Raw genomic sequence first — 22,539 nt, forward strand, 5'->3', positions numbered from 1 at the left:
CCATAGTGACAGTATTGGGCAGCGCCACTCATCTTGTGAGTGGACACACCGCCATAGCAGCATGTACAACACTCCCCAATAGGAAGAAAACCCGCTGGGTTGTTCATCCTGTCACTTGTACCCAAAAGCAGACAGGAACTATATAACTATCTCCAGCAAACAGTTCACTGAACAAAAAGATTACCACTCAACAATCTACAACATAACCACTTTTCACCCCCCAAGATATCAGGTTATCCTGCGGGTGGAAAGTGGGAGTAATCTTAGGAACAGAATCTATATTTGACAAAGAATGTTTTCCTAACTCAAACACTGAGAGATCAAAGACTTTGTCCGTCTCACCAGCCACAGATTCTGCAACTCCCCGGCATTGCTGTTGTTTCCGTCGGGAATCTCTATTGGTATTTGTATCCAAGACGCATTCTTGCGATTTCTCATTCTTGCGATTTCTCATTCTTGCGATTTCTCATTCTTGCGATTTCTCATTCTTGCGATTTCTCATTCTTGCGATTACGCATTCTTGCGAGTTCTCATTCTTGCGATTACGCATTCTTGCGAGTTCTCATTCTTGCGATTACTCATTCTTGCGATTACTCATTCTTGCGATTACTCATTCTTGCGATTACTCATTCTTGCGATTACGCATTCTTGCGATTACGCATTCTTGCGATTACGCATTCTTGCGATTACGCATTCTTGCGATTACTCATTCTCTCCCTCGACTACGTCTCTTTCATGCATTGTAATTGGGTTGCAAACTGCAGCTGCACTCAGCCAGGGTACAGATTTGATCTTGTATTCTCCTATCCTCCGTTACCGCGTCAGCGCTCGCTCGCTTGATGATAAATTTAACTTGTATTAGAGTTTTGGGAATGAAATATTCAGCGCCTTCAGCAGCCAGCAGATCTGCTTGTTTCCACAGTTTTCAACATGAATTTACATTTATCTGATATACCCGAGGACCAATAGTGACCTCGACGAGGACAGGAAGCCGGCGGATTGTCGAAGGTGTCTCCCCTTATTTGGTTTGATGATGTTTTTAAGGTATATTTTAAAGTTTTGGCCTTCGGCGGGTAGGTTATCTTGAGGTTATCTTGAGATGATTTCGGGGCTTTAGTGTCCCCGCGGCCCGGTCCTCGACCAAGCCTCCACCCCCAGGAAGCAGCCCGTGACAGCTGACTAACACCCAGGTACCTATTTTACTGCTAGGTAACAGGGGCATTCAGGGTGAAAGAAACTTTGCCCATTTGTTTCTGCCTCGTGCGGGAATCGAACCCGCGCCACAGAATTACGAGCCCTGCGCGCTATCCACCAGGCTACGAGGTCCCTTGTAGGGTAGGATGTTTCATTGGTTTATAACCCTGTGGGTGAGGAAATATCTCCTGTTCTCAGTCTTACACTGTGGCTTGTTGAGCTTTAAACCGTTGCTCCTTGTTTGTGTTACAGCTGACTACCGTTGATCATCCTGTTACAGCTTGATCACCATGATTGATTAGTGACTGTGACTGTTCCGCGCTCACAGGAACTTTTGTGGATTTCACAGTAACTTCTGTGGATTTCACAGGAACTTCTGTGGATTTCACAGGAACTTCTGTGGATTTGACAGGAACTTCTGTGGATTTGACAGGAACTTCTGTGGATTTCACAGGAACTTCTGTGGATTTCACAGGAACTTCTGTGGATTTCACAGGAACTTCTGTGGATTTCACAGGAACTTCTGTGGATTTCACAGTAACTTCTGTGGATTTCACAGGAACTTCTGTGGATTTCACAGGAACTTCTGTGGATTTCACAGGAACTTCTGTGGATTTCACAGGAACTTCAAATTTCTGCCAAATGTTTTTCTTAAGATTTCGAAGTGTGGTTTTTGTGTCAGTTAAGAACACTGCTTCTCGCTAGTTCTGTTAATGCCATAACTATGGCAGTTATGCCTGGGGTTGATGAGGCATAGTTCTCAAAACGGGCATTTTTATAGTTTCGTTCCTATATAATTTCTAATTACCGTGTAGTTGTTCCAGGCCTGACAATAAGAGGATTAACAGAGTCATTAGTGTAGATTTGGTCAAATTAATTTTATGCCTCTGTTATCTTTATTGAGTTTTGTTCAATTCTATTTGTTCAATTCTATTTGTTCAATTCTATTTGTTCAATTCTATTATTTTGGAAGTATCATTACAGATTTGGTCGTTTTTCAAGTCGTTTATTATATTCTTTCGTTGAAAAGTGAAACTATGATCATTCCTGGACATGGACCTCGTCTGAGCGGCCGGATAATAGATCATACATTCCTGCTGGATACATAAGATGTACAACTATATACATTATACACCGTGTATGAGTGGCCACTGAGTGCTCATTACCCAACCCGCCCTACTAATAGAACGTTGTATTTTGACGTATACTCTACCCATTAGGCCAAAAATTGTCGTACTATTAAATGGCAGTGGGTCGTGAAATTGACGTACTGTTCCGTTTTCTGTTTTGGGTCCTCTGGTAGGTTAGGATTAGGGCAATTTAGTACGACAGTTTCTTGACGTTGGGGCACCTTAGGAGGACGGGCTGGCTTATCCCCGTCGACATCAGCAAGAGAAACACAATAGAAAACACCACACTTGAAGTGACTTTGCAGGAGAACTAGTCTGGGGTATGGGCCGAACATAGGTTGGTTGGAGAAGTTTCAAGTTGAATGCTTTAAGAAATATTTGCTTTTTATAAAGACTTCCTCATGCAATTGTTATCAAGTCACGTGGGAAATATTTGGTGTGATCTGCTCTAAAGTATTTAGTGATCATAATAATAATATATTGAGACCCATCAAGTTGTTTCAAAGGCAAGTTTTGTAGATTGAGATCTACCTTGCAAGGTAGATTTCTTTGTCTTGTTGCCAATGATTTTTGTATTCTGTTCTTGTTTTTTGCTGCTCCAGGGGGTCTTATTGTTTTGCGTTTGTTTGTTTTGCTATTGGTTTGTTTCGTTGCTGTTGATTTCTTTGTTTAGTTGAAAAGCTGGAAAGTTAAAAGTGTGTGAGCCCTCGTGTAAGTCTCAGCTTCTAACACATGAAAAGAAATGTATACAAATATTTACTTTTATAAAACATATGTTGTTAAATATGACCGAAAAAGTAAGATTAATAATTCTAACACGAATTTTCTCTCTTTCTTATGTTTCTTTTTACTATTGATGGTAATTGAAAAATCAATTCTCCAAAATTCTTTTTAATTTTTATAAAACACTATAGAGGTTATCTTGAGATGATTTCAGGGCTTAGCGTCCCCGCGGCCCGGTCTTCGACCAGGCTTCCTTTTTGTTACTCCCTCCCCCCAGGAAGCAGTCCGTAGCAGCTGTCTAACTCCCTGGTACCTGTTGACTGCTAGGTGAACTCGAGCATTAGGGTGAAAGAAACTTTTAGCCCATTTGTCTCTGCCTCCACCCGGGATCGAACCCGGAACCTCAGGACTACGAATCCGAAGCGCTGTCCACTCAGCTGTCAGCCGCCCTTACATACAATTGCCCCAGTAATTACATTACTGTATAAACAACTGTATTGTGGCTACTGTATTTAGGTGTGTATCAAGTGGGAAGGGAAGGGGGAATGGGGACTCAGGGGAAATCGCCAAGCCATTACGACTATATAGCACTGGGAAGGAGTCAGTATAAGGATTTGGGATGGGACGGTGGGAAAGGAATGGTGCCCAACCACTTATGGACAGTCGGGGATTGAACGCCGACCTGCATGAAGCGAGACCGTCAAAAGGGCCACAAGCAGTTTTACAACAAGTCTATATGACTTTTACTGCATTGTTGTATCACACAATTTATATATAGGAAGATATACAATATACAAGGTGGATTAGTATTGTTTTGGGCGCTTATCTGGCGTGACAGCTCGGTGTATGCTGTTTCAAAAGCCTTTTAATAATGTATCATGATCTTGATCAAGAGTCGGCTGCCAGGTGCATGCAATCAGCTTGTCCCTCAAGCATTTGCATATTGTATTATCAACATCAATGTGCTTGGCTGTTGGCAAGCTTAGTGTAGTTCATCCTGGACCTGCGGGGGGGAGGGGGGGGGGGGTGTGGGGTGGGGGGGGGGGAGGTGACAGTGTTGGGAAGAGATTAGAGAAAATGCTGTGAGGTCGACAGTAACGGTGAGTTGGTCGACAGCCACGGAGGAAGGGAGAGTTATCTTGAGGTTATCTTGAGATGATTTTAGGGCTTAGCGTCCCCGGGGCCCGGTCCTCGACCAGGCCTCCTTTTTTTGTTACACATCCCCAGGAAGCAGCCCGTAGCAGCTGTCTAACTCCCAGGTACCTATTTACTGCTAGGTAACAGGGGTATCAGGGTGAAAGAAACTTTGCCCATTTGTTTCCGTCTCCACCGGGGATCGAACCTGGAACGTCAGGACTACGAATACCGAGCGCTGTCCACTCAGATGTCAGGCTTTTGTACCTAAGCAACAGGAGACAACGAGTCAGTGTGAGGGGTGAGGTCTCGGAGTGGCGAGGCGCCACCAGTGGAGTCCCACAAGGAGCAGTTCTTGGACCTATACTGTTTCTGATATATGTAAATGATCTCCCAGAGGGTATAGAATCGTTTCTCTCATTGTTTGCTGATGATGCAAAAATTATGAGGAGGATTAAAACAGAGGAAGATTGTATGAGGCTACAAGATGACCTAGACTGAAGGAATGGTCCAACAAATGGCTACTAAAGTTCAACCCAAGTAAATGTATGGTAATGAAACTAGGTGGAGAAAATAGGAGGCCAGACACTGAATACCGAATGGGAGATGAAGTTCTTCAGGAAACGGACAGAGAGAAAGATTTAGGAGTTGAAATCACACCAAACCTGTCTCCTGAAGTCAACATCAAAAGAATAACATCGGCGGCGTATGCGAGGCTGGCTAACATCAGAACTGCCTTCAGGAACCTGTGTAAGGAATCTTTCAGAACTTTGTATACCACATATGTAAAGCCAGTCCTAGAGTATGCGGCCCCAGCACGGAGCCCGTACCTTGTCAAACATAAGACAAAGCTTGAAAAAGTTCTGAGGTCTGCCACTAGGCTAGTCCCAGAACTAAGAGGCATGAGTTATGAGGAAAGGCTGAGGGAACTGCACCTCACGACGCTGGAAAACAGAAGAGCTCAGGGAGACATGATCACCACATACAAAATTACCAGGGGGAATTGACAGGAGTAGACAAGAATGGATTATTTAACACGGGTGGTACACGAACAAGGGGACACAGGTGGAAACTGAGTACCCAAATAAGCCACAGGGACGTTAGAAAGAACTTTTTCAGTGTCAAAGTAGTTAACAGGTGGAATGCATTAGGCAGTGATGTGGTGGAGGCTGACTCCATACACAGTTTTAAATGTAGATATGATAGAGCCCAGTAGGCTCAGGAACCTGTACACCTGTTGATTGACGGTTGAGAGGCGGGACCAAAGAGCCAGAGCTCAACCAGCCGACAATCACAACTAGGTGAGCACACCCACAAGACAGTGAGGATGCTGGCCAGCATCTTCACTACTGTTCATCTCACTCCCATCTGGGTTGCCATAGTTACCACTGACATGCTCCAAGACGCCGCCCGACGCACCATAAGGGCCTGTGCCCCCCGTCCTGTCATATTCGACCCTATGCTCCCCTAGCCAGAAGGGTCAGTTTGCGATACTCCTCTCCTCTATACACCTCCCGGGGGTACGCCTCTTGTGCATCACAGCAGAACAAACTTTTTTAAAGAGATGTTCATCTTTGGTTTCCGTTTGTGAAATTCGTGGGAGGCGGGAGGTGGGGGGGGGGGGGGGTAGGGGGAGGGGGGGGGGGGTAGGGGGGGGGCAAGGGGGTGTTTTATTAATGGTGCAGGGAGCCCTCGGAGCAGCAGCCCTGATGCTGTTGTTACTGCTGCTGGTGTTGACGTCCGAACACTTCCGGAACAAGTGCTTCACTGACGAGTATTGTTCGAACCACAACGCTGTAAATGCTTCACCCACGTACTTCAAATAATCGCCAACAGAACCTTAGCACCTAACCTAGCCTAACCTAACCTAGCCTAACCTAGCCTAACCTAACCTAACCTAACCTAACCTAGCCTAACCTAGCCTAACCTAACCTAGCCTAACCTAGCCTAACCTAGCCTAGCCTAACCTAGCCTAACCTAGCCTAACCTATACCAAAATATTCACACTATGCTATTATTCAATAATATTAATTTATATTTATGAAAAGTATTGTTTTGAATGAAGAGCATGTTAAAATTGATGAATGCGTCTTTGGGGGTCGACCGCTGGGTGGAATGGACAGGGCGATTGCGATTGTGGGGGGGGGGGGCAAGTTGAGCTCATCAGAAGCAGCAAAAGTACTTCCCAACAATGAGCAGAGCAGCAGACAGCCTTTTAGTCAAGGTGGATAAGCGGAAAGTGATTGTGTGGACCGACTGCTGTAGTGACTTCAAAGGGTCGTGATGAGACCATCATGGGAAGAGTGAGACTCGCCCGATACTCAACAGAACAAGTAAATGCAGTGACATCTAACTCCTTTTTGCTTAGGAGCCAGGTTATAGGTGATCACTGTGAGTGACCTGCAGTGATCGACAGTGACTACAGTGACATCTAACTCCTTTTTGCCTAGAAGCCAGGTTATAGGTGATCACTGTGAGTGACCTGCAGTGATCGACAGTGACATCTAACTCCTTTTTGCTTAGGAGCCAGGTTATAAGTGATCACTGTGAGTGACCTGCAGTGATCGACAGTGACTACAGTGACATCTAACTCCTTTTTGCTTAGGAGCCAGGTTATAAGTGATCACTGTGAGTGACCTGCAGTGATCGACAGTGACTACAGTGACATCTAACTCCTTTTTGCTTAGGAGCCAGGTTATAAGTGATCACTGTGAGTGACCTGCAGTGATCGACAGTGACTACAGTGACATCTAACTCCTTTTTGCTTAGGAGCCAGGTTATAGGTGATCACTGTGAGTGACCTGCAGTGATCGACAGTGACTACAGTGACAGAGAGACAGAGACACGTGTCTCCAAGGCATCGCAGATCATCAGTATGGACAACACTTCTCAAAAAAAACTACGATCTCGTGAACTGCACTCAAAGAGACGAGGCTACTCGAGGACTATGTTGGAGAGGAGGAGGGACCCCTAGTATGTGATCCACGACAACATCGAGGCCACATGTGGGGCTAGGAAGCACCTATGGCACCTCATACATGCTGGTGGAAGAGTGACGAGGCTGTAAGTGTGAGTGACTCAGCTGGTCTAGTTAAGTAAACTTTCCCTAAGTAAACTTCCTTTATGGCTAGAAGTTCCTTTAAGGAACTTTTAGGGCATTATTTTATTATTATTATTATATATATATATATTATATTAAACTGTGGAGGAATAATTTATGACTGGAACTTAACTGCGATTATTTACTTATAATTATTATGTAGTAGAGTTTAAAGTAAAATTTAATTTTCAAGCCTGATAATTTCCTGAGAAAGTAAAGTAATGTAGCAAAGTAAAGGCAGAGCTGCGAGAATTGTTTCAGTTGAGTAACGTTAATCTGATGTGAGCCGAAAATGGCCATTAAGTTTAACAGCGGATGAGGCTGTATAGTGCTTTTTAAATCATTGTTTTGAGTTTGTATAACTTCATTTTTATAAAAGTTGTTAATCATTTTAAACGCTGTGTTTCCCCATGCACCTAACTCTTTGAACTGTGCCATGCTTTGATCCACGGGAGTGTTATCAATTTCATACTATCTATGATTAAAAGAGTTGTTTTTGTGGATAATCCACGAAGGGATTATCAAATTTCGCGATGGTATAGAGTGAGGCTAGGCTGGAACTCACCGAGCATGGGTCAAGGCACACTCATGCGCCTCCTGGCTGTAGTGAATACAACAAGCAGGTTCAGAATGTATTAAGTTGTTGCTGAGAATTTGTCGAAGTCGCCATGGGAAGCCTAGGCTAGATAGAACAGGACCTTCCACATTGGGATATCCTAGTTTAAATTTTTTAAATTTTCTCCCGGGGAACGAGTCTATTGGGCAGCGTCACTCATCCTGTGAGTGTCATAGTCTCATGGATTGTTCATCAAGGAGAGGTGAATAGGGTCAGGGAGGGGGTGAAGAGGGTCAGGGAGGGGTGAAGAGGGTCAGGGAGGGGGTGAAGAGGGTCGGGGAGGGATGAAGAGGGTCAGGGAGGGGTGAAGAGGGTCAGGGAGGGGTGAAGAGGGTCAGGGAGGGGTGAAGAGGGTCAGGGAGGGATGAAGAGGGTCAGGGAGGGGGTGAAGAGGGTCGGGGAGGGATGAAGAGGGTCAGGGAGGGGTGAAGAGGGTCAGGGAGGGGTGAATAGGGTCAGGGAGGGGTGAATAGGGTCAGGGAGGGGTGAAGAAGGTCAGGGAGGGGTGAATAGGGTCAGGGAGGGGTGAATAGGGTCAGGGAGGGGTGAAGAAGGTCAGGGAGGGGTGAAGAGGGTCAGGGAGGGGGGTGAAGAGGGCCAGGGAGGGGGTGAAGAGGGTCAGGGAGGGGTGAAGAGGGTCAGGGAGGGGGTGAAGAGGGTCAGGGAGGGGGTGAAGAGGGTCAGGGAGGGGGTGAAGAGGGTCAGGGAGGGGTGAAGAGGGTCAGGGAGGGGGTGAAGAGGGTCAGGGAGGGGGGAAGAGGGTCAGGGAGGGGTGAAGAGGGTCAGGGAGGGGTGAAGAGGGTCAGGGAGGGGGTAAAGAGGGTCAGGGAGGGGGTAAAGAGGGTCAGGGAGGGGGTAAAGAGGGTCAGGGAGGGGGTAAAGAGGGTCAGGGAGGGGGTGAAGAGGGTCAGGGAGGGGGTGAAGAGGGTCAGGGAGGGGTGAAGAGGGTCAGGGAGGGGTGAAGAGGGTCAGGGAGGGGTGAAGAGGGTCAGGGAGGGGGGAAGAGGGTCAGGGAGGGGGGAAGAGGGTCAGGGAGGGGGGAAGAGGGTCAGGGAGGGGGTGAAGAGGGTCAGGGAGGGGGTGAAGAGGGTCAGGGAGGGGGTGAAGAGGGTCAGAGAGGGGGTGAAGAGGGTCAGGGAGGGGGTGAAGAGGGTCAGGGAGGGGGTGAAGAGGGTCAGGGAGGGGGTGAAGAGGGTCAGGGAGGGGGTGAAGAGGGTCAGGGAGGGGTGAAGAGGGCCAGGGAGGGGGTGAAGAGGGCCAGGGAGGGGTGAAGAGGGTCAGGGAGGGGGTGAAGAGGGTCAGGAAGGGGTGAAGAGGGTCAGGGAGGGATGAAGAGGGTCAGGGAGGGGGTGAAGAGGGTCAGGGAGGGGGTGGAGAGGGTCAGGGAGGGGGTGGAGAGGGTCAGGGAGGGGTGAAGAGGGTCAGGGAGGGAGTGAAGAGGGTCAGGGAGGGGGTGGAGAGGGTCAGGGAGGGGTGGAGAGGGTCAGGGAGGGGTGGAGAGGGTCAGGGAGGGAGTGAAGAGGGTCAGGGAGGGGGTGGAGAGGGTCAGGGAGGGGTGGAGAGGGTCAGGGAGGGGTGGAGAGGGTCAGGGAGGGGTGAAGAGGGTCAGGGAGGGAGTGAAGAGGGTCAGGGAGGGGGTGGAGAGGGTCAGGGAGGGGTGGAGAGGGTCAGGGAGGGGGTGAAGAGGGTCAGGGAGAGGGTGGAGAGGGTCAGGGAGGGTGAAGAGGGTCAGGGAGGGGGTGGAGAGGGTCAGAGAGGGGGGTGGAGAGGGTCAGGGAGAGGGTGAAGAGGGCCAGGGAGGAGGTGGAGAGGGTCAGGGAGGGGGTGAAGAGGGTCAGGGAGGGGGTGAAGAGGGTCAGGGAGGGGGGAAGAGGGTCAGGGAGGGATGAAGAGGGTCAGGGAGGGGTGAAGAGGGTCAGGGAGGGGTGAAGAGGGTCAGGGAGGGAGTGAAGAGGGTCAGGGAGGGGTGGAGAGGGTCAGGGAGGGGGTGGAGAGGGTCAGGGAGGGGTGGAGAGGGTCAGGGAGGGGGTGGAGAGGGTCAGGGAGGGGGTGGAGAGGGTCAGGGGTTGACGCCACACAGTATGGACCCAGATATACATAATGCATGTATTATGTATATATACACTACATATTACAGGCAGGAGCTCGGCCCACGACGCGCACTGTATATGTATTATATGAATAGTGGTGGTAGTGTGGTGGTGGTTGTGTGGTGGGAGTGTGGTAGTGTGGTGGTGGTTGTGTGGTGGTGGTTGTGTGGTGGTTGTGTGGTGGTGGTTGTGTGGTGGTTGTGTGGTGGTTGTGTGGTGGTTGTGTGGTGGTAGTGTGGTGGTGGTTGTGTGGTGGTAGTGTGGTGGTGGTTGTGTGGTGGTTGTGTGGTGGTGGTTGTGTGGTGGTTGTGTGGTGGTGGTTGTGTGGTGGTGGTTGTGTGGTGGTTGTGTGGTGGTTGTGTGGTGGTGGTTGTGTGGTGGTTGTGTGGTGGTTGTGTGGTGGTGGTTGTGTGGTGGTTGTGTGGTGGTTGTGTGGTGGTAGTGTGGTGGTGGTTGTGTGGTGGTGGTTGTGTGGTGGTTGTGTGGTGGTGGTTGTGTGGTGGTGGTTGTGTGGTGGTTGTGTGGTGGTTGTGTGGTGGTTGTGTGGTGGTAGTGTGGTGGTGGTTGTGTGGTGGTTGTGTGGTGGTTGTGTGGTGGTTGTGTGGTGGTGGTTGTGTGGTGGTTGTGTGGTGGTTGTGTGGTGGTTGTTGTGTGGTGGTTGTTGTGTGGTGGTTGTTGTGTGGTGGTTGTTGTGTGGTGGTTGTGTGGTGGTTGTGTGGTGGTTGTGTGGTGGTGGTTGTGTGGTGGTGGTTGTGTGGTGGTTGTGTGGTGGTTGTGTGGTGGTTGTGTGGTGGTTGTTGTGTGGTGGTTGTGTGGTGGTTGTGTGGTGGTTGTTGTGTGGTGGTTGTGTGGTGGTTGTGTGGTGGTGGTTGTGTGGTGGTTGTGTGGTGGTGGTTGTGGTGGTGGTTGTGTGGTGGTTGTGTGGTGGTTGTGTGGTGGTTGTGTGGTGGTTGTGTGGTGGTTGTGTGGTGGTGGTTGTGTGGTGGTTGTGTGGTGGTGGTTGTGTGGTGGTTGTGTGGTGGTGGTTGTGTGGTGGTTGTGTGGTGGTTGTGTGGTGGTGGTTGTGTGGTGGTTGTGTGGTGGTTGTGTGGTGGTGGTTGTGTGGTGGTTGTGTGGTGGTTGTGTGGTGGTGGTTGTGTGGTGGTTGTGTGGTGGTTGTGTGGTGGTTGTGTGGTGGTTGTGTGGTGGTGGTTGTGTGGTGGTGGTTGTGTGGTGGTTGTGTGGTGGTTGTGTGGTGGTGGTTGTGTGGTGGTGGTTGTGTGGTGGTTGTGTGGTGGTTGTTGTGTGGTGGTTGTGTGGTGGTGGTTGTGTGGTGGTTGTGTGGTGGTGGTTGTGTGGTGGTTGTGTGGTGGTTGTGTGGTGGTGGTTGTGTGGTGGTTGTGTGGTGGTGGTTGTGTGGTGGTGGTTGTGTGGTGGTTGTGTGGTGGTTGTGTGGTGGTGGTTGTGTGGTGGTTGTGTGGTGGTGGTTGTGTGGTGGTGGTTGTGTGGTGGTGGTTGTGTGGTGGTGGTTGTGTGGTGGTGGTTGTGTGGTGGTGGTTGTGTGGTGGTTGTGTGGTGGTTGTGTGGTGGTGGTTGTGTGGTGGTGGTTGTGTGGTGGTGGTTGTGTGGTGGTGGTTGTGTGGTGGTGGTTGTGTGGTGGTTGTGTGGTGGTGGTTGTGTGGTGGTGGTTGTGTGGTGGTGGTTGTGTGGTGGTGGTTGTGTGGTGGTTGTGTGGTGGTGGTTGTGTGGTGGTGGTTGTGTGGTGGTGGTTGTGTGGTGGTGGTTGTGTGGTGGTGGTTGTGTGGTGGTGGTTGTGTGGTGGTGGTTGTGTGGTGGTGGTTGTGTGGTGGTGGTTGTGTGGTGGTTGTGTGGTGGTGGTTGTGTGGTGGTTGTGTGGTGGTGGTTGTGTGGTGGTTGTGTGGTGGTTGTGTGGTGGTGGTTGTGTGGTGGTTGTGTGGTGGTGGTTGTGTGGTGGTTGTGTGGTGGTTGTGTGGTGGTGGTTGTGTGGTGGTTGTGTGGTGGTGGTTGTGTGGTGGGAGTGTGGTAGTGTGGTGGTGGTTGTGTGGTGGTAGTGTTGGTATTGTGGTGGGAGTGTGGTGGTAGTGTTGGTATTGTGGTGGGAGTGTGGTGGTAGTGTTGGTATTGTGGTGGTTGTGTGGTGGTAGTGTTGGTATTGTGGTGGGAGTGTGGTGGTAGTGTTGGTATTGTGGTGGGAGTGTGGTGGTAGTGTTGGTATTGTGGTGGGAGTGTGGTGGTTGTGTTGGTAGTGTGGTGGTTGTGTGTTGGTATTGTGGTGGGAGTGTGGTGGTAGTGCTGGTGGGAAGGGGTTAATGGTGGTTTAAATGGGAAAGGGGGGTTAATGGTTGTTAAGATGGGAATATACGGAATTGACAAATCCGTCAAAAAGGCGATGTTTCAGTAAGAGTCAAGAGTACCGTAAAAATGACGTTCTCTCCCCCATTGGCTTTTGTTACTTAAGGATAGACTAGGCTAGGTAGGGTTAGGTTAGGTTAGGTTAGGATAGGTTAGGATAGGTTAGGTTAGGTTAGGATAGGTTAGGTTAGGTTAGGATAGGTTAGGTTAGGATAGGTTAGGTTAGGATAGGTTAGGTTAGGTTAGGATAGGTTAGGTTAGGATAGGATAGGTTAGGATAGGTTAGGTTAGGTTAGGTTAGGTTAGGATAGGTTAGGATAGATGAGATGGATTGTGTGGTAATATTGCTTTTTCTCTAAGTGCAATTGCATGCAATGTGATCAATGTGCACATGGAAGATGTTTCACTAAGCTGTTGGGATCGTGAGAATGCACAGACAATACTTTGAGGGATTCTTTGGGTCCCTAACATAATTTATTGACTAGTAATTAATAAGCCGTTCGGTATTGAAGATCAGGATCTGCCTCACTAATTCTTTCTTTTACCTCTTCTGCTTTGTTAGATACCCCATCAGCATTGGTGTACCAAACCTTAATTCGGTGTTGAAGACAAGCAGAAGGCTTAAGTGTGGGTAGAGGCAGCATTAAGAAGTAGTTCAACGGGAAGACTAAGTTACCGTAGTGTATTGATAACTTAACCAATAAGTTTACAACTTAACCACTAATATAATGGGTGCTTGACATGCCCTAGATTGGTGTCATCATAGCTCCTATTACATTCGCAAGACCTGGAATGGTTGACTGGAATGATAGTTAACTCGTAGACGAAACCTAATCTAACTTAACCTAACCTAACTTAACCTAACCTAATCTAACTTAACCTAACCTAATCTAATTTAACCTAACCTAATCTAACTTAACCTAACCTAACCTAATCTAACTTAACCTAACCTAACCTAATCTAACTTAACCTAACCTAACCTAATCTAACTTAACCTAATCTAATGTAACTTAACCTAACCTAATCTAACTTAACCTAACCTAACCTAATCTAACCTAATGTAACTTAATCTAATCTAACTTAACCTAATCTAACTTAACCTAATCTAACTTAACCTAATCTAATCTAACCTAACCTAAACTAACCTAATGTAACCTAACCTAACCTAACATAATCTAACCTAATCTACCCTAACCTAACCTAATCTAACCTAACCTAACCTAACAAGGATGACAACTAATTACCCTCAAGGCATACATAATAGCGCTGGTGTCCGAAGGGCCACTGGCGATCCAGTCCACATTTTCGGGACATAATCAGGCACAACAGCTCGACAAAATCACTCTAAGAGGTGTAATGAAACCATACAGATAAACACGTATACACCATCCGATCTATTCTGAGTTCCGCCCATACCCTTCGCGGGCACTCAGAAGGTAAGCAAGTCCGGCTGACCAATCAGATCAACACGCAGGATGACGTTGAATAATTGAATAAGATGTTGTATTTGCAGTAAGGCCTTGCAACATTCACTCATTCTCTCATCCAACCAGTTGCATAGGTGATCTGATCGCTGATTGGATACTCGTTCACGACACGGACCCTGATTGACACAGCTGGGCCAATCAGGCGTGTTGCTCTTCTGCAATGTCTGCAAGCTACGGTTTCTTACCCAGACACGCGTTCAGGTGAGTAAGGCAGACACTCCTCACCCATACAGGTGAGTAAGGTAGACACCCCCACCCATACAGGTGAGTAAGACAGACACACTTACCCATACAGGTGAGTAAGGTAGACACACTTACCCATACAGGTGAGTAAGGCAGACACTCCTCACCCATACAGGTGAGTAAGGTAGACACCCTCACTCATAAAGGTGAGTAAGGCAGACACTCCTCACCCATACAGGTGAGTAAGGTAGACACCCCCACTCATACAGGTGAGTAAGGCAGACACTCCTCACCCATACAGGTGAGTAAGACAGACACCCCCACCCATACAGGTGAGTAAGACAGACACCCCCACCCATACAGGTGAGTAAGACAGACACCCCCACCCATACAGGTGAGTAAGACAGAAACCCCCACCCATACAGGTGAGTAAGGCAGACACCCCCACCCATACAGGTGAGTAAGGCAGACACCCCCACCCATACAGGTGAGTAAGGCAGACACCCCCACCCATACAGGTGAGTAAGACAGACACCCCCACCCATACAGGTGAGTAAGACAGACACCCCCACCCATACAGGTGAGTAAGACAGACACCCCCCACTCATACAGGTGAGTAAGGCAGACACCCCCCACCCATACAGGTGAGTAAGGCAGACACCCCCACCCATACAGGTGAGTAAGACAGACACCCCCACCCATACAGGTGAGTAAGACAGACACACTTACCCATACAGGTGAGTAAGGTAGACACCCCCACTCATACAGGTGAGTAAGGCAGACACCCCCACCCATACAGGTGAGTAAGGCAGACACCCCCACCCATACAGGTGAGTAAGGCAGACACCCCCACCCATACAGGTGAGTAAGACAGACACCCCCACCCATACAGGTGAGTAAGACAGACACCCCCACCCATACAGGTGAGTAAGGCAGACACCCCCACCCATACAGGTAAGGCAGACACCCCCCACCCATACAGGTGAGTAAGGCAAACACGCTCATCCATACAGGTGAGTAAGGCAGACACCCCCACCCATACAGGTGAGTAAGACAGACACCCCCACCCATACAGGTGAGTAAGACAGACACCCCCACCCATACAGGTGAGTAAGGCAGACACCCCCACCCATACAGGTGAGTAAGACAGACACCCCCACTCATACAGGTGAGTAAGGCAGACACCCCCCCACCCATACAGGGAAGTAAGGCAGATACCCCCACCCATACAGGTGAGTAAGGCAGACACCCCCACCCATACAGGTAAGGCAGACACCCCCCACCCATACAGGTGAGTAAGGCAAACACACTCATCCATACAGGTGAGTAAGGCAGACACCCCCACCCATAGAGGTGAGTAAGGCAGACACCCCCACCCATACAAGTAAGGCAGACACCCCTCACCCATACAGGTGAGTAAGGCAGACACCCCCACCCATACAGGTAAGGCAGACACCCCCCCACCCATACAGGTGAGTAAGGCAGACCCCCCACTCATACAGGTGAGTAAGGCAGACACCCCCCACCCATACAGGTGAGTAAGGCAGACACACTCACCCATACAGGTGAGTAAGGCAGACACCCCCCCCACCCACACAGGGAAGGAAGGCAGATACCCCCACCCATTCAGGTGAGTAAGGCAGACACCCCCACCCATACAGGTAAGGCAGACACCCCTCACCCATACAGGTGAGTAAGGCAGACACCCCCACCCATACAGGTGGGTAAGGTGCCAGTGATATCTACTTACAGAAGGCACTGGCAACAGCTGGCACTGGCAAGAGCTGGCACTGGCAACAGCTGGGGCTATACATGGCGGGATTCGAGTGGTGGGACTCTTCGAGTAGTGGTTATCTTGAGGTTATCTTGAGATGATTTCGGGGCTTTTAGTGTCCCCGCGGCCCGGTCCTCGACCAGGCCTCCACCCCCAGGAAGCAGCCCGTGACAGCTGACTAACTCCCAGGTACCTATTTACTGCTAGGTAACAGGGGCATTCAGGGTGAAAGAAACTTTGCCCATTTGTTTCTGCCTCGTGTGGGAATCGAACCCGCGCCACAGAATTACGAGTCCTGCGCGCTATCCACCAGGCTACGAGGCCCCCCTGGTGGCCCCCCCTGGTGGCCCCCCCTGGTGGTGGCGGCAATGTTAATTTACCTTTGACAGGTGTCGAGGTAAACTCAAACTTTTACCTCAGGTCTCTGAGGTAAACTCACACTTTTACCTCAGGTCTCTGAGGTAAACTCACACTTTTACCTCAGGTCTCTGAGGTAAACTCACTTTTACCTCAGGTCTCTGAGGTAAACTCATAGATAAGGACTGCAACTCGTTCCTTAGTTTACACTAGTTGAGTCCCTGGCGGAGGCTTCAGTTGAGAGAAGATCTACCATGTCTGTCTGTCTGCTACCATGTCTGTCTGTCTGCTACCATGTCTGCCTGTCTGCTACCATGCCTGTCTGTCAGCTACCATGCCTCTCTGTCTGCTACCATGCCTGTCTGTCTGCTACCATGCCTGTCTGTATGCTACCATGCCTGTCTGTCTGCTACCATGCCTGTCTGTCAGCTACCATGCCTCTCTGTCTGCTACCATGTCTGTCTGTCTGCTACCATGCCTGTCTGTCTGCTACCATGCCTGTCTGTCTGCTACCATGCCTGTCTGTCTGCTACCATGCCTGTCTGTCTGCTACCATGCCTGTCTGTCAGCTACCATGCCTCTCTGTCTGCTACCATGCCTGTCTGTCTGCTACCATGCCTGTCTGTCTGCTACCATGCCTGTCTGTCTGCTACCATGCCTGTCTGTCAGCTACCATGCCTCTCTGTCTGCTACCATGCCTGTCTGTCTGCTACCATGCCTGTCTGTCTGCTACCATGCCTGTCTGTCTGCTACCATACCTGTCTGTCAGCTACCATGCCTCTCTGTCTGCTACCATGCCTGTCTGTCTGCTACCATGCTTCTCTGTCTGCTACCATGCTTCTCTGTCTGCTACCATGCCTGTCTGTCTGCTACCATGTCTGTCTGTTACCATGCCTGTCTGCTACCATGCCTGTCTGTCTGCTACCATGCCTGTCTGTCTGCTACCATGCCTCTCTGTGTGCTACCATGCCTGTCTGCTACCATGCCTGTCTGTCTGCTGCCATGTCTGTCTGTCTGCTACCATGCTTCTGTCTGCTACCATGCCTGTCTGTCTGCTGCCATGCCTGTCTGTCTGCTACCATGCTTCTGTCTCCTACCATGCCTGCCTGTCTGCCACTATGTCTGTCTGTCTGCTACCATGCCTGTTTGTCTGCTACCATGCCTGTCTGTCTGCTGCCATGCCTGTCTGTCTGCTACCATGCTTCTGCCTGCTACCATGCCTGTCTGTCTGCTACCATGTCTACCTGTCTGCTACCATGCCTGTCTGTCTGCTACCATGCCTGCCTGTCTGCTACCATGCCTGTCTGTCTGCCACCATGCCTGTCTGTCTGCCACCATGCCTGCCTGTCTGCCACCATGTCTGCCTGTCTGCTACCCTGCCTGTTTGTCTGCCACCATGCCTGCCTGTCTGCTACCATGCCTGTCTGTCTGCTCCCATGTCTGTCTGTCTGCTACCCTGCCTGTCTGTCTGCTACCATGCCTGCCTGTCTGCTACCATGCCTGCCTGTCTGCTACCATGCCTGTCTGTCTGCCACCATGCCTGCCTGTCTGCTACCCTGCCTGCCTGTCTGCTACTATGCCTGCCTGTCTGCTACCATGCCTGCCTGTCTGCTACCATGCCTGTCTGTCTGCCACCATGCCTGCCTGTCTGCTACCCTGCCTGCCTGTCTGCTACCCTGCCTGTCTGTCTGCTACCATGCCTGTCTGTCTGCTACCATGCCTGTCTGTCTGCTACCATGCCTGCCTGTCTGCTACCATGCCTGTCTGTCTGCTACCATGCCTGCCTGTCTGCTACCATGCCTGTCTGTCTGCTACCATGCCTGTCTGTCTGCTACCCTGCCTGTCTGTCTGCTACCCTGCCTGTCTGTCTGCTACCATGCCTGTCTGTCTGCTACCATGCCTGTCTGTCTGCTACCATGCCTGTCTGCTACCATGCCTGCCTGTCTGCTACCATGCCTGCCTGTCTGCTACCATGCCTGCCTGTCTGCTACCATGCCTGTCTGTCTGCTACCATACCTGTCTGTCTGCTATCATGCCTGCCTGTCTGCCACCATGCCTGCCAGTCTGCCACCATGCCTGCCTGTCTGCCACCATGCCTGCCTGTCTGCCACCATGCCTGCCTGTCTGCCACCATGCCTGCCTGTCTGCTAGCATGCCTGTCTGTCTGCTAGCATGCCTGTCTGTCTGCTAGCATGCCTGCCTGTCTGCCACCATGCCTGCCTGTCTGCTACCATGCCTGCCTGTCTGCTACCATGCCTGCCTGTCTGCTACCATGCCTGTCTGTCTGCTACCATACCTGTCTGTCTGCTACCATGCCTGTCTGTCTGCCACCATGCCTGCCTGTCTGCCACCATGCCTGCCTGTCTGCTACCATGCCTGCCTGTCTGCCACCATGCCTGCCTGTCTGCTACCATGCCTGCCTGTCTGCTACCATGCCTGCCTGTCTGCTACCATGCCTGTCTGTCTGCTACCATGCCTGTCTGTCTGCTACCATACCTGTCTGTCTGCTATCATGCCTGCCTGTCTGCTACCATGCCTGTCTGTCTGCTACCCTGCCTGTCTGCTACCATGCCTGCCTGTCTGCTACCATGCCTGTCTGTCTGCTACCATGTCTGTCTGTCTGCTACCATGTCTGTCTGCTACCCTGCCTGTCTGTCTGCTACCCTGCCTGTCTGTCTGCTCCCATGCCTGTCTGTCTGCTACCCTGCCTGTCTGTCTGCTACCCTGCCTGTCTGTCTGCTCCCATGCCTGTCTGTCTGCTACCATGCCTGTCTGTCTGCTACCCTGCCTGCCTGTCTGCTACCATGTTTACCTGTCTGCTACCATGCCTGCCTGTCTGCTGCCCTGCCTGCCTGCCTGTCTGTCTGCTCGCGTATCACGTCATCTACAACACCGTCTGCTTCTCCTCAAAGAGTAACAAATAACTTGTGTATTTTCTAAACGTTAATTAGCCCGGTAATTTATTACCGCAGCCAAAGCAGATAATTAGAAACAAACAAACGTCCTAAATTTGTTTATTTCTCCTTATTCTTCCCGCGGTTTTATTTTCCCGAAGGGGGGGGAGGAGGGGGAAGCCTCAGCGAAATTTATGAACCAGCCAAAATGTTGCAGTTGTGTCGGACAGCTTGGAAATTGGTGCGCGGGATTTTCAATTTATTTACAACACCAAACTCCAAAAAAAATACAGAAATAAACCTCGAGAGAGTAAAGAAACAAAAAAAAAGAGTGCACGTCCAAATATATATATATATATACGTTCGCTCTCTTTTTTTTTTTTTGGAGGGGGGGACTGAAATATCTTTTGGAGATTTTTTTCGTGCCTTTGTGGTGGGTCTATTTGTTGTATGTGTCCATCTATTGCAGTGGGAGTAGACTGCTGCGCGATATGCACTGTTGCAAAGTGGATTTTAAATGCGGGATTGCTTTAGAGTTGAGTTTGATTTTTGTTGCATGTTTTTTGGAGAATTGTTTAGAGAATAACACAGGAATTATGATGAATGATTTTTTTTTTTTTTTTAATTTTGCCCCGAGGGGCGAGTTTATTGGGCAGCGCCACGAATGATGATGATGATATAATGATGATATGATGATGTTGATGCCCGGAGACCCTTGTACTGTAAGGAAGTATCATTAGTAAGTTATGATTAGTAAGAATTTAAAGCCAAAAATCAATGCATACATGTTTGAAAAAAAGAATTGTTATTCTTCAGCTGTATTTTGCTCTAGTTAGGCCCCATTTAGATTGTGTAGTTCAGTTTTGGTCGCCGTACTACAGAATGGATATAAATTCACTAGAACGCGCCCAGCGTAAGATTACAAAATTAATCCTGCAAATTAGAAACTTTCCATCTGAAGAGAGATTGAAAAAGCTTAATAACTTACGTACTCCAGAAGAGCGAAAAGTTAGAGGTGACGTGACTGACGTGTACAAGTGGATAAATGGGCATAATAAAGGAGGATATTAATAAAGTACTAAAAGTATCAACTCAAGACAGACCACGAAACAATGGATATAAATTGGATAAGCTTAGTCAAATATCACCCACACTTCCATTGAAATTAACATTCCGCTCACCTGGGTTCGAGTCTCCTTGAGTAAAATGGAATGAATATGTTGAGATTTAGGAAAGACCTGGGAAAATACTGGTTCGGTAAGAGGGTTGTCGATTTGTGGAACCAATTACCGCGTAGCATTATGGAAGTAGGATCCCTTGATTGTTTCAACCCCCTCCCCGCTCAGCTCGTTGTCGCCGTGTGGGGGCTTAGTGGGCGGCTGCCGGAGTGTGATGCTCCTTGGGACAGTCCTCTGTCCTTTTCTAGCCTTGTGCTCCTGCTGCCGTCCTCTCCAATTCTGCTGGGCATCTTTTCCTTTTCCTTCTGTTTCGTTTTCCCCCCCCCCCTCTTCTCCTATCTGCTTGCCGTTTCCTACCGACCTTTTGCTCGTTCTGGTTCTTCCCTTGGACTTCTTCTATTTTGACGCCCGGGTGCTTGAGGAGGCATACTCATGCACCCGTAGAACTGCAGTACCCGACGTCGAGAGCGAGGGGAACCTTTTATTGTCAATCCCCACTTCGTCACTGAACCCGATCTCGACGGACTGTCGGTTTCTTAAGGTGGCGTTTGTGGGGCGTATACTCGCGACGCACCCCTAGGAGGCCCCGACAAGATCGGCGATAGCTTCTTGTTGGGTGTCCTGCCTCTAATTGTGGCTCCATGGTGGGTGTGGGGGCACATTCGTGAGTGAATTCTTTCTTTCGTCAAGATGATTACCCCTGCTTCGGCTTCTTCTGGTTTACCTTCTCAGGCTCGTGGGGTGGGCGACCAAGCCCCCGAGTCGGTCCGTATTGGAAGACCGGGCTCTGTAGCCTCCGCTGCATTGGGCCCCGACCTTGCTCCTCCTTTGGCCTCTCTGACTCCTTCCTCTGGCTCCCCTCCCTCCTCTGTGGTTGGGTCGAGCCCCAAGCCCCCAGTGGTGACTACCTCGTCCCCTGGCGCGGCTCCTTCTCTAGTTGTAACTACTGCGCCTTTTAACCCCTCTCTCTCTGGGGGTTCTCACCGCTGTCCTCGTCACGGCCGCCCTCGCTTGATTCCTTCCAGTTCTGCTACCTATCAAGCCTTGTTTGGTCCCGCTTCGTGGGCCAAATATTTTGATCTCCTCCCTCTTGATTCTGCGCCTCCTGACGATTTCTCCCTCCATCGACATCTCACTGATTCCGTGGATGCCTCCATTACTTTCAACCCCACTCGTCTCGGTACACGTGTCGTTGCTGCTCCTTCTCAGGATGCTGCTTCCCGCTTGGCTGCCTTATCCTGCCTTGGCGAGACCCCCGTTCGGGTCTCGAAGAACGTTCAGTTGAATGCCAGTGTTGGCACTATTTTGCTCCCGCCCCATGTTGCGACCGGTGTTCGGGACCTGCGCGACTGCCACGACGATATTCGACATATCCTCGCTGCCCAGGGCCATTCTATTCTCCAGGTGGACACGTTTACTCGTCCCCCTCGTGGTAGTCGCCGTCAACCCCTCCGGGTTGTGAAGATTACCTTTGATGGTCGGACCCTTCCACCCTCTGTCATTCTTGCTGGTGCCAGGTGCTCTGTCCAGGAGTACATTCCTTCTCCTCGGCTCTGCAACAAGTGCTGGAGGTTTGGGCATGGTGCCCTCCGCTGCTCCGGGACTGTCTCTCTCTGTCCTTTGTGTGGTGGCGAAGGTCACTCTAAGTCGGAGTGCGCTTCTCCCCAGGCTCGTTGCCTCAACTGCGGTGAGGCCCATCCTACCTTCTCCCGTGCGTGTGTCCATTACAAGCTTGAGGCAGCCGTCCTCAACTTGAAGCACCGGGAGCGTTTATCTTTTCCTGAGGCGAGGCGCCAGGTTCGCCGGCTCCCGCCTTATGCTAATATCTCTTATGCTCGCGTGTTGCGCTCTTCCTCTCCTCGTCCTTCCCGCCTTCCTCAGACTCACAACCGTTTCCGGGCCTTGAACCCTGATGCGCCCACTGCCCCCTCCTCTGTCCCTTTGGGTTCTCTCCCGAAGGATCCTCCTCCTGGTCCTCTGTCTGGGGTTCCCCTTCCTTCTACTCGGTCTGTCGTGTCTTCTGTGTCTTCTTCCTCGTCCCCCTCCGATCCTCCTTCCCATCCTCTTCCTCCATCTATCGGCTCTCCCCGCCGCCTGTCGGTGCGGGCGGATGTCCATCGCTCTCCTAACGGCTGTCGTGTGTGCTCTCGTTCGGCTTCTCCTGTTGAGACACTGGAATCCGTTGCCCGGTACGTAGTTGCTGGGACACCGGTCTCTTTAAGTCAGAAGCGTAAGCCTGGCTCCTCTCCTTCCTCTTCCCCGGCGGGTAAGAAGGCTTCGCTTTCTTCCTCAGCTCCTCCTTCTGGCTCTGTTGCTCCTTCCCCTCC

Source organism: Procambarus clarkii, chromosome 13, assembly GCF_040958095.1.
Source record: "Procambarus clarkii isolate CNS0578487 chromosome 13, FALCON_Pclarkii_2.0, whole genome shotgun sequence".
NCBI lineage: Eukaryota > Metazoa > Arthropoda > Malacostraca > Decapoda > Cambaridae > Procambarus > Procambarus clarkii.